General features: G+C 34.4%; 1 protein-coding gene across 1 annotated transcript in view; it reads right to left on the bottom strand.

Annotated features, from left to right (window-relative positions):
• LOC141333457 (metabotropic glutamate receptor 8-like) overlaps nt 1-12,754 on the bottom strand; it is a 275,377-nt gene that overhangs the window by 225,444 nt on the left and 37,179 nt on the right. The window lies entirely within an intron of this gene.

Raw genomic sequence — 12,754 nt, 5'->3', positions numbered from 1 at the left:
ATCATTAAATTAAGGTTATGGCACTCGTGATAATGATTACATTTTTGATGATCTCAGGACTATAAAGCGTGATCTCATTTGCCAATTGTAATCGCGTTGAAGTTTCATCCACTCTCAAAACCTCAAATGACTATTGGCTTGGTATTTAGAGGTTAAAACATACCTCCGAAGAAAAATCACAAATGTATGGAAACCCATTTCTGCCACAGATCATAATTATGAAATAAAAATTATGAATTACTATGTTACAATTATGGGATCAAAAGTCAATACTCTGTCATAATTATGCCATCATTTTGTGGTTTTGTCATTTCAGCTTTCATATTTTTGTATCCATATTTTTATACGTTTTATCTCAATTTCAACTTTTTATCTCATTATGACTTGGTATCTCAGTTTTGACTTTTTATCCCATGACCACGATGACCTAATATCTCATAATTTTGACATTTTATCTCATAATTATTAATTAGTATCCCATAATTTTCACATTTTATCTCATAATTATGACTTAGTATCCCATGATTTTGACGTTATCTCAAATTCAACTTTTTATCCCATAATTGACCTATATCTCATATTTTGGGCTTTTTTTTCATAATTATCTGATAATTATGAGATATAGTGTCTAAATTTCTGCTTTTATCTCATTATGATGACCTAATATCTCATAATTTTTACATTTCATCTCATAATTATGACTTAGTATCCCATCATTTTGATTTCTAACAGCCATGACTTATCTCCATTTCAACTTTTTATCTCATAATTATGACTTGGTATCTCAGTTTCGACCTTTTATCCCATAATTGACCTAATATCTCATATTTTTGGGTTTATTTCACAATTATCTGATAATTATGAGATATAGTATTTAAATTGCTGCTTTTATTGCATTATGATGACCTAATATCTCGTAATTTTTACATTTTATTTCATAATTATGACTTAGTATTCAATAATTTTGATTTCTATCTAACAGTTATGACATATCTCAATTTCCACTTTTTATCTCATAATTATGACGTGATATCTCCGTTTCGACCTTTTATGCCATAATTGACCTAATATCTCATATTTTTTGCTTTATTTCATTATTATCTAATAAATATGAGATATAGTATATACATTTTTGCTTTTATCGCATTATGATGACCTAATATCTCATAATTGTGACATTTTATCTCATAATTATGACTTAGTATCCCATAATTTAGACTTCTTTCTAACAGCTATGACTTACCTCAATTTCAACTTTTTTGTATCTCAAAATTTTGCCTATTCATAATTGTGATGTTTTATCTTAATTTCAACTTTTTATCTCATAATTATGACTTGGTATCTCATAATTTCTACTTTGTATCTCTTAATTATGACTTATCACAATTTTTAACTTAAATTTCTACATTTAATGCCATAATTATGTCCTAGTATGTGTCATCATTTTGACTTTATTTCATAATTATGACTTACTGTCTCATAATTTCTACTTTTTATCTCATAATTAATGCTTAAAATCTCAATTTCTACTTTTTATCTGATAATTTTGACCTAGTATGATCAACTTTTGAATCTCATAATTATGACCCAGTATTTCATTATTTTTACTTTGTATCTCATAATTATGACTTTATCACAATTTTAACTTCAAATTCTACTTTTTATGCCATAATTATGTCCTAGTATGACATAATTATGAATTACTGTCTCATAAGTTCTACTTTTTGTCTCATAATTCATATCTGACCTTTCTACTTTTTTTTTCTCCATACATATGGCTTAGTATCTCATAAATTTAACTTTTTATTTCATAATTATGACATAGTATCTCATAATTTCTACTTTTTATCTCAGAATTACAGCTTAAAATCTCAATTTCTACCTTTTATCCGATAATAATGACCTAATATTTCATTATTTCTACTTTTTTATCTCCTAATTATGATCTAGTATTGCTCATTTAAATGTTAATCTCATAATTTTGACTTTTTATATCATAATTATAACTTAGTATTGCCATTTGGATTTTTTTGTCCCATAATTGTGATTCAACATCTCAGTTTTGCTTTTTATCTCAAAATTATGACTATTATATTAGTATAATACTATAAGTATGTCATCATTTTTATTTTATCTCATAATCTCAGTATCTGACAGAACTGGATTTGCTAAAATATCAAACTCTGCAATCTCCATATATATGAACTCAATCTCAAACATGTTTTACCAAGTTACCTGTAGGAAATATATATCTTCTTTGTTTATCCTTCATAAATTTGTCTCCTCAAGAATTTCAAGAGAATTATCTCAAACTGTGCTCAGCATGCCAAGATGCAAAAAGTATGCAAATGAAGGAGAAATTACTCCAAGTCTCAACTTACTCCAAGAACAAATCTAAACTATGCAAACAGTCAACAAAAGACTCATTTGTGTCTATCTAAATTCCACAGAAAGAGTTTAAAGCGGAAAAATTGGTTAAAAAGATCCTTAAATGAAAGCAAACCAAGTCTCCAGAGCTCTGAAAGAGCAAAAGTTACATTTCCCTGTGGATACAGTGCGGTTACAGCACAATTCATTCAACAAACACACACACACTTTCTCTTCTTTCATACAGGCCCCCGTTGAAACAATTCCTTTAACGCTTCATCTCATTCTGTCTCACACTCCTTTCCTCTTATCACAAATTTCTTTATCAACGTACAGTCACGAGCGTGATGTGTGAAAACAGAAGAGATGAGATGTCACTGCAGTGACATACAAGCACAGCGTCTGTCATGAATATTTCACTCAATTTAACACCTGAAGCATTTACTACTCATTTGTTTCCAGCCAATACATTGTTAATGAGAATTCATTTGAATTCTGAAGTTATATGATAAGTGACTAGTGATAGCTCACTGTCCACAACAAACACCATCACTCAAGTCACACATAAGAGGTTAGGAAAGTATGGTCACATATCTCTCAACATGTTTTTTGTTCATTAATTAGGGGGTTCAAGCACGTAGCACTGAAACCCTATTCTAATTGTTAGAATGGCCAAGGATCAGCAATCTCTATGTAAAACTAATCGAGCAGACCAAACCGTAAGTCATAGAGACTTGAAACTTGGAGGGATGGTAGTACTCACATTGCCAACAATGTCACCAAGTCTCGCCCCAATCGGCCTGACGGGGGCGCTACAGCGATAAAAAGTACAAAATCATTCATAACTCTTAAATCGCTAGTCACAGACTCAAGTGAATTATGTTGTTGGAATCCCATTTTGGATTTTTTTTTTTAAACTACTTTTGCAATCTAGTCCTGGGTTTTTGCCCAATCGGAACCAAAGCAGTGCAGAAAGATTCTCTAGAGAGTGAATATCAATAATTATTAAAAAAAAGTTCAACTTTCAACTCACCGCAACAGAGACGTCAAAATGTGGCAGGGCCACTTTTAGTAAAATGCCTATAACTCCTGAACGGAATGAGATATCTTTGCCAAACTCAGAATACTTATGTACGAGCTCAATCTGGGATCACAGGACAAAAATTGTGGAGCTTGGCCACTTAGTGGTGCCATAAGAGGGAAAAAAATAAAAATAGCGATACTTACACAACCATTTATCCTATCAACATGAAAATCGATGTTCACAGTCTTGGTCCAAAGTGCCACAAGTGTCTACAAGGACATTTGCGTATCTCAAAAAACATGGCTGCCACTGGCCAATAAAGTTTGAACATCTATAAGACAAGCTTAACGGAGGCCAATCAAAATGAAGCTTGGTGGACCTGTTTGACTCATGGCCCCAAAGGTCTGTGAGAAATTTGGTGTGAAAACTGGTGCGCACATGCGACAGGTGATTCTAAACAAGCATGGAAAGTTTGAAGGAGATCAGACCACAGTTGGTGCTAAAACAGTCATAAACGTTAAAACACAATATTTCTATGGTAAATTATCTGGATTTGCCAAAAATGCATCTTTTTTTACATGTGCTGAAATGCCTTAAAGTGCTTGAACCCTGCTAATCAATGCTTGCAGCTATGTTTTATCATTATTGTTTCAAATTAAAAACTTCCATGTAATGTTTTTATGAATAGTAATTAAATACACTGAATATTGCCTATTATTTGTTTTAATAGTATGTAAAACAGTATTTACCTTTCATCAATAAAATTCCAAACACTAATACACAAAAAATGCAAAAAGCACAAAAAAGAGCAATTTATAATATAAAAGCATATTTATATTTGTGTTTGCGCCATGTGCTTTTATTCACAGTGAATTATGATGCACTCAAAATATAAGTTTTATCACTTTATGTGTTTTCTGTGAAATCAACGCAGATGAGCTGCAGAAACGTACAAAAATATCCTTTGCACTTTCATAATGTTGAGATCAACGGTTTCAACCACGGATGTAAAGTAACATGATCACATCCTAGTTTATAAACACATTTCCAGCACTTCGATATTTATCGCAAGCGTGCGCCAGCTGAGCTAAACACTTTGCCAATTAACAAGTCATAAGAACCGAGGCGATGGAAGCCACGAGAGATTTCAGAGATGTCATCCGTTATGCAAAAATAAATCTTTTGTAACACTCGGTGCCCCCCGCTGAACGGAGAGGAAGCAAACCACCTTTTTGCTACATTTAATAGCTCCGTTGCATCCTGGGATTGCACCAATGGATTGTAATATTAGACATGAGGTGCCGAGGGGTGTGTCGCTACATGAAAATGTCTTTTGCAGTTCACTCGGATAAGTGTTAATTGGAAGAAACCTGAAAAACAGTTCAGTTGCACTTCGGTCTGTTGGGATGAAAGGAGCATGATGCACTGCCATCCTGTCTGTGTACCAAGTATATTAAGAGTTTGACACATTGTTAACATGATATTTCGCTTTTCAAGCTCAACCTGAGTCACCTGAGTCACCAGGGTCCATGTTCACCTGAGACAGACTGGGTATATCTTTGCAAAACTAACTTTTCCATGATGTTTGAACATTAATGTGTGTTGGTAGTTTGTGTACACAACCACCCTACAATGATAAAAATCCACCCAGTGGTATTTTTTTTATCTTTAAAAGTAATATCACATTTTTAAAATCAGCTCATTCTCAGCTTCTTGTCGTTGTGACGAAACACATTTGATTGACATGAGCGTCTTACCTTAGTCCCGCCCTCACCGAGCTAAAACACTCCGAATACAATTGCCATTGTGTAACTCGAGTGCAGAGGAAGACTCTAATTGAGCGACTGAGGTGTTCTGTTGTTGGATGTATTAATGAACATAGCAGTCGTGATTTACTACCGACATCTGAGCCGCTGAAGATGCAGAGGTTTAATGGTACTTTCATTTTTAAATGTAAATCTCGATCTACATATGCATCTATCTTCGTGTGAATCATTCGTGATGCAGCTTCACCCACAGCAGAAGTGAGTTATAAGGGTTTTTTATGCATCTTTGCAAATGGCCTTTCTTAATAATGTGCTGGTTGGCAAGTTTTGCAGATAAACGCGGCTAAATGCGGCAAAAGTAAACACAATCCCAAAGAGGGGCGGGGCGAGCAGAGCTCAGTGGCATTTAAAGGAACCATGTCTTAAAATGAGCTGAAATTTTGCAGAGCTGATTTTGACAAGGTAAAAGGGTGTTTTTTACACTACTATTGAGAATTTTTAACCAAAGTATATTAGAGACTTTTCTTTAAAACCCAAAAGAATCATATGAACTTGTGGAAAATAGGTATCTGATGACCCCTTTAAAAAAAAAAAAAAGTCAACTGTTTTTGGATAGTCAATGTTAAAGTCTTTCTGGAGCAAGTCAGTTCACTTGGTGACCATCTTAGCCATTGAGAATTTAATTTCTAGCCTTGCAAGTACAGCTTAAGTCTAAAATAAAATAAAATTTAAAAAGTCAAGAAAGAAATAATTCTTATTGGAGAAAGTCAGTTCATTCTGCTGCCACTCTAGCTATTTTCTAGTCAAGCAGCTACAGCTCCTATCCACTTAAAAGGGAAAAGGCCAAACTCTTTAAAACTATCACTCAAGCTGTAACATATTTCAAATCGACAATAAAATCTGACAACAGATTTTCACCTTCAGCTCAAAAGCTCTGGTTGAAAAACTAGTGGCGATGCTTGGCCATCAAGGTGATTCGTGGGACACCTTGTGCCTTTGAGTCTTCCAGGGAAATTATTTTTTATGAGTTTGCATGGTGCGATGTGATTTTCACTTATTTGAATTGGAAAGTAATGGACGTGACTTTTTCATATTTCTCCTTTTCACTTATTGACAGGCTTTTTTATAGCTAATGGAAGAAAATGAAGTGCAAAGTACATTAGGTGATGCTCTGTGATCTGTGTAGTTTGTAATTTCTGTGCTGCCATGGAGAAAGATTGGAAATGCAGTTTGGTAGTGCAAGCCTGTCACCTACTGTAAATCATAAACCAGCTAAATTAGTATTTTCTGAAGCTCTTCTTCTAGGAGAGCATTTATAGATTGCTATTTCCCATCAACGGTAGACAAAATGCATTCAGACGTGCTGTAGTAGAGTCTTTGACAATTACAACTGAATTATGACCAATACCAGATATCTTTCATCAAGTGAAAATCATTCTTGCATGACTTGAAGGTATCATTGTTTTTCTACAACTTCCATTTTGAGCATCAGGTCTTCTCCAATTCATTTTCCTACTTATACTCTTTAAACTGTGATAAACACTGACAAACCCTATTCCTGTCCTTCTGAAGATTAAAAAAAAAACTTTGATGTAGACTATTTCCATCCTGTAGACAGCTTCTTTATGTTTTTTGTCGAATATCAGCCTTCTCAAAGCCATGTCATAGCTACTCAGAAACACCCGCTGAGGAAAAAGCTGGCAGTGGAAAAGGCATTTTCAACAATAATGGGATATTCAACAAAAAATTTAGGACAGGACTTGATTTTATACACTGGGAACTGACTGGATGGTGAAAAGTGTCAGGTGGTTAAAAGAAGAAATAAGAGGGATTGATAACATTAGTTGATAAGGAAAGTCAGAGGAGTTTGGAGAAATTTAACATTGCATCACTTGCTCACCAATGGATCTTTAGTGAATGGGTGCCATCAGAATGAGAGTCCAAACAGCTGATAAAAACATCACAATAATCCAGTCCATCAATTAACATTGTATGAAGCAGAAAGACGTGCGTTTGTAAGAAACAAATCTATCATTAAGATGTTTTTAACTTTTAACCATCGCTTCTAGCCAAAATAAAAACGTGAAATCCATGCTTTTTTCCAATGAAAAGTCCACAAACATATTTGTTTGGATCTGTATTGGACTGATTTTTCACTTTTAAACAGTTTGATCTGTGCAGATTTCTCTCCTGATTCATATGGAGGAAGCGTTATTATCGATTAAAGATTGTATTTTGACCAGAAGCGACCGTTTAAAGTTAAAATCCTTTTTAATGATAGATTTGTTACTTACAAAAACAGATTTTCGCTTCACAAGATGTTCACTGATGAACTGGAGTGGTGTGGGTTACTTGTGGATTATTGTGATTTTTTTTAAATCAGATGACTGGACTCTAATTCTGACGGCACCCATTCACTGCAGTGCAAGTGATGCAAGAAAAAAAAAATATTTAAAAAAAGTAATGCAATGCTTAATCTCTCAAATCTGTTCACATGAACAAACATTTTTGGGTGAAATGTACAGATATCTTAATGGCAGTGGGAAAGGCATTTTCAACAATAATGGGATATTCAACAAAACATTTAGGGCAGGACTTGATTTTATACACTGGGAACTGACAGGATGGTGAAAAGTGTCAGGTGGTTAAAAAAAGAAATAAGAGGGATTGATAACATTAGCTGATAAGAAAAGTCAGAGGAGTTTAGCAAATTTACGGAAATTTATAGAAATTTAGCACTGCATCACTTGCTCACCAATGGATCTTTAGTGAATGGGTGCCGTCAGAATGAGAGTCCAAAGTACAGCTGATAAAAACATCACAATAATCCAGTCCATCAATTAACATTGTATGAAGCAGAAAGATGTGCGTTTGTAAGAAACAAATCTATCATTAAGATGTTTTTTAACTTTTAATCTCTTCTACTCTTTGTATTTCGGTTCAAGACAGTTAGGGTATGTCGAAAAATTCCTATCTCATTTTCTCCTCCAACTTCAAAATTGCCCTACATAGCCTCAGAAGTACTGACCCAGTGTTTGCAAAATGAACATACAAAAAAGATCAAACCCTTTACAAAAAAAAAAAAAAAGGTAAAACAGCGATGTAGAAAGATTTTGAATTTGGAGCAGAAAATAAGATGAGAGTTTTTTCGACATACCCTAACTGTATTGAACTGGAATACACTCAGAGCTAGACAAGAAGAGCATTTGAGTTTACAAGCTATATAAATTGTCATTATTTTAGAAAATATCCGATCGTTTCGCTAAATAAGACCCTTCTTTTTCGGCTGGGATTGTTTAGAGCCATTCGAAGCTGCATTTAAACTGCATTTTGGAAGTTTAAATGTAGGGCACCATAGAAGTCCAGTCCACTATATGGAGAGAAATCCTGAAATGTTTGCCTCAAAAAACAATTTCTTTACTAATGAAGAAAGAAAGAACATCTTGGATGACAGGGGGAGTGAGTAAATCATCTGTAAATTTTGGTTCTTTAAGTGAACAACTTCTTTAAACTGTTTTTTTTTTCTCTCAATTGCACAACCACTGCCAATCAAACCACTCTTTATTTTGATGCCTACATGCAGGTTTCTATGTGGCGATGTGAACTTTAAATGCACACTATTTTCTGCATGCCACACGTGCTCCTGCAGAGATAACATTAGAAGAGATGCAAGGTTAATCGCCTCGCTCTAGGGCGCTAAACAACTCCACGGCCACATATGTCAGGCATCTAAAGACGAGATTTAATGCACAACACCTACACGGACAAAATGCATGCATCGCCAAAATCTCCATCACAACATTTCATTATTGCATAAAGGCACGCAGCTGCAAGCTCACGGACAATGGAAAGAGAGACAGCTACGGGAGTGGGCGCCAAGCAGGTATTTATCTTATCGCTGCGACTGCAGATTTTGATTAGCAGGTGCTCTGACAGAGAAGTGCGTGAGTCTTGGGTGCACTTGGGCAAATAGCAGATGGGTAATTTCAGGTTTTATATGTGGGAAAAAAAGCTGTCACCTCCGCTACGCCGGAGCCGGTTGGGGGCTCATCCGCCACCCACTCGCTCCTTCCCACACATGCTCGAGAAAAATCGCACATGCTCGTGCTGAGATGTCTCCCCTGGGAGGCGGAGGAGATCTTATCCGCTCCCCAGTCGCAAGATTAATACTTTCTTCTAATAGTGCACTTATCTGGTCACAAACAAGAGCGAATCATTAGTAACTCCGTGTGAAGCGCAGGCTGGAGAGGGATCCTGGGGGGCACAATTAGTCCTGCATGCTGATAGCACCCTGCCACGAGAACCCTGCTTGATGTGAGGGCCGTCGGATGGCATGTTATGGGAGAGAGTCGGGCAACAGGGGAACAGAGGCAGATGACCGGCAAACTCAAGTCTTTAAACTCATACTGAAGGCCTGCCATAGTCTGCATGCTAAATGGAGGGACTTGATGAATTTTTTATAAGCGACACAAAAGATATCAAAAGTATTTCACGCTATTAGAAGTTGCAGTCCAGGAACACTGCTGTAGTTCTTTTATAAATGAAAATTGTGTTATCACCCTTCAAACATGATTCTTTCTTCTGTGGATCACAAAAGGAGATGTTTTGGAAAATATTCACGCTGCCCCTTTCCAAAAAATGCACTGCAAATATGTTGCTTGACTTGATGCATTATATTTCATGTCTTCAAACTCATGATTATAGGCAACACAAAACATTATTACAAGTTGCAGCACTAAAAAATATTAAAGAACTAAAAAAGCATCATAAAAGATGAAGTCTGCTTGATTTATGCATGATATTTCACATTTTTAAACTTATATTGAAGGCCTGCCATAGTCTGCAAGCTAAACGATACATTTTTTATAAGCGAGGCAAAAGATATTTAATGTATTTCACACTATTAGAAGTTGCAATCCAAGAACACTAGATTAATGCATTTTCACACTGCTGTAGTTCTTTTATAAATGACAATTTTGTTATCACCCTTCAAACATGATTCTTTCTACTGTGGATCACAAAAGGAGATGTTTTGCAAAATATTCACGCTGCCCTTTTCCATACAATTAAAGCAAATGATGAACGAATGCTACTGAGTTTCTTAAAAACAACATGAAAGCACCAAAAAAAAAAACACTGCAAATGTCAGCTTGACTTGATGCATTATATTTCATGTCTTCAAACTCATACTGAAGGCCTGTCTTAGTGTGCATGCTAAACAGAGAGAATTCAAATTATTTATTTTTTGGCGACATAAAAGGTTATTCATTTCCCATTATTACAAGTTGCAGCACAAAAAAAACAACAACATTAAAGCACCAAAAATGCACCATCATATTTTACACTTTTAAATTCATACTAAAGGCCTGCCATAGACTGCAAGCTAAACGGATGGACGTAAAATGATTTTTTATAAGCGACACAAAGGATATAAAATGAATTTCACACTATTAGAAGTTGAAATCCAAGAGAAGTAGTTTAATTTTCACTACAATGCATTTTCACACAGCTGTAGTACTTTTATAAATGAAAATTGTGTTATCAGCCTTTAAACATGATTCTTCCTTCTTTGGATCACAAAATTAGATGTTTTGCAAAATGTTCACGCTGCCCTTTTCCAAAAAAATGCATTGCAAAAATGTTACTTGATGCGTTATATTTCATGTCTTCAAACTCATACTGAAGGCCTGTCTTATTGTGCATGCTAAACGGAGAGAATTCAAATTATTTATTTTTTGGCGACACAAAAGGTTATTAATTTCACATTATTACAAGTTACAAAAAAACAACATTAAAGAACTAAAAAAGAACCATCAAAAAATGTATGCTTGATTTATGCACTATATTTCACATTTTTAAACTTATATTGATTTCACATTTTTAAACAGTCTGCAAGCTTAACGGATGGACTTAAGATACATTTTTTTATAAGCGACACAAAAGATATTGAATGTATATCACACTATTAGAAGTTGCAGTCCAAGAACTCTAGATTAATACATTTTTACAAAGCTGTAGCTCTTTTATAAATGTAAATTGTGTTATCACTCTTCAGACATGACTCTTTCTTCTGTAAAAGATGTTTTACAAAATATTCACGCTGCTCTTTTTCCATACATTAAAGCAAAAGCCAAACGGATGCTGCTGAGTTTCTTAGAAAACAACATAAAAAAAACAACATAAAAAGCACTTTAAATATGTCTGCTTGACTTGATGCATTATATTTCATGTCTTCAATTTCATACTGAAGGCTTACTGACAATTCAAATTAATTTTGTTTATTGGCAACACAAAAATGTTATTAATTTTATATTATTACAAGTTGCACTAAAAAACAACATTAAAAAACTAAAAGAGCACCAAAGATGTGTGCTTAATTTATGCACTATATTTCACATTTTTAAACTTATATTGAAGGCCTGCCATAGTCTGCAAGCTTAACGGATGGACTTTGTTTTTTATAAGCAACACAAAAGATATCAAATATTAGAAGTTGCATTCCAAGAAATGTAGTTCATTTTTTTTTTACTACAATGCTTTTTCCACTGTTGTTCTTTTGTTAAGATAAAGTTGTGTTTTCACTCTTCAAACATGACTCTTTCTTCTGTGCATCACAAAATATATTTTGCAAAATGTTTACGCTGCCCTTTTTCCATACAATTAAAGCGAATGAGGAACGGATGCTACTGAGTTTCTTAAAAACAACATTTAACCAACCAAAAAAAACACCATCAAAGGTGTCTGCTTGACTTCTGCACTATATTTTACATTTTTAAACTAGTACTGAAGGCCTGGCATGGTCTGAATCCTAAACAGAGAGAATTCAAATGAATTTTTTATAAGCGACACAAAGGATATCAAATGAATTTCACACTATTAGAACTCCAAGAAAAGTCGTTTTTTTTTTTTACTACAATGCATTTTCATGCAACTGAAGTACTACCATAAATGAAAATTGTGTTCAAAGCCTTCAAACCTAAACTCTTTCTTCTGTGGATCAGAAAAAGAGATGTTTGGCAAAAGGTTCACATTGCCCTTTTTCATACAATTAAAGTGAATGGGGAACGGATACTATTGAGTTTCTCGAAAAGCACTGTAAAAGATGCCTGCTTGACTTATGCACTATATTTAGTGTTTTTAAACACACACTGAAGGCCTGCCATAGTCTGCATGCTAAAAGGAGGGAATTCAAATGAATTTTTTATAAGCGACACAATGGATATCAAATTAATTTCACACTATTAGAAGCTGCAGTCCAAGAACAGTAGGTTTAATTTCAACTACAATGCATTTTCACACAGCTGTAGTTCTTTTATAAATCTAAATTGTGTTATCAACCTTCAAACCTGACTCTTTATTCTGTGGATCACAAAAGATGTTTTGCAAAATGTTCACGCTGCCCTTTTTTTCATACAATTAAAGTGAATGTGAGTAAAGCACCAAAAACAAGTGAGCAAAACACAAAAAAAGCACTGTAAAAGATGCCTGCTTGACTTATGCACTATATGTAGTTTAAAAACACACTGAAGGCCTGCCATAGTCTGCATGCTAAACGGATGGAATTCAAATGAATTTTTAATAAGCGACACAAAGGATA

This window comes from Garra rufa, chromosome 4, assembly GCF_049309525.1.
Source record: "Garra rufa chromosome 4, GarRuf1.0, whole genome shotgun sequence".
NCBI classification, from domain to species: Eukaryota; Metazoa; Chordata; class Actinopteri; order Cypriniformes; family Cyprinidae; genus Garra; species Garra rufa.
This window is presented reverse-complemented; position numbering and strand designations above follow the sequence as displayed.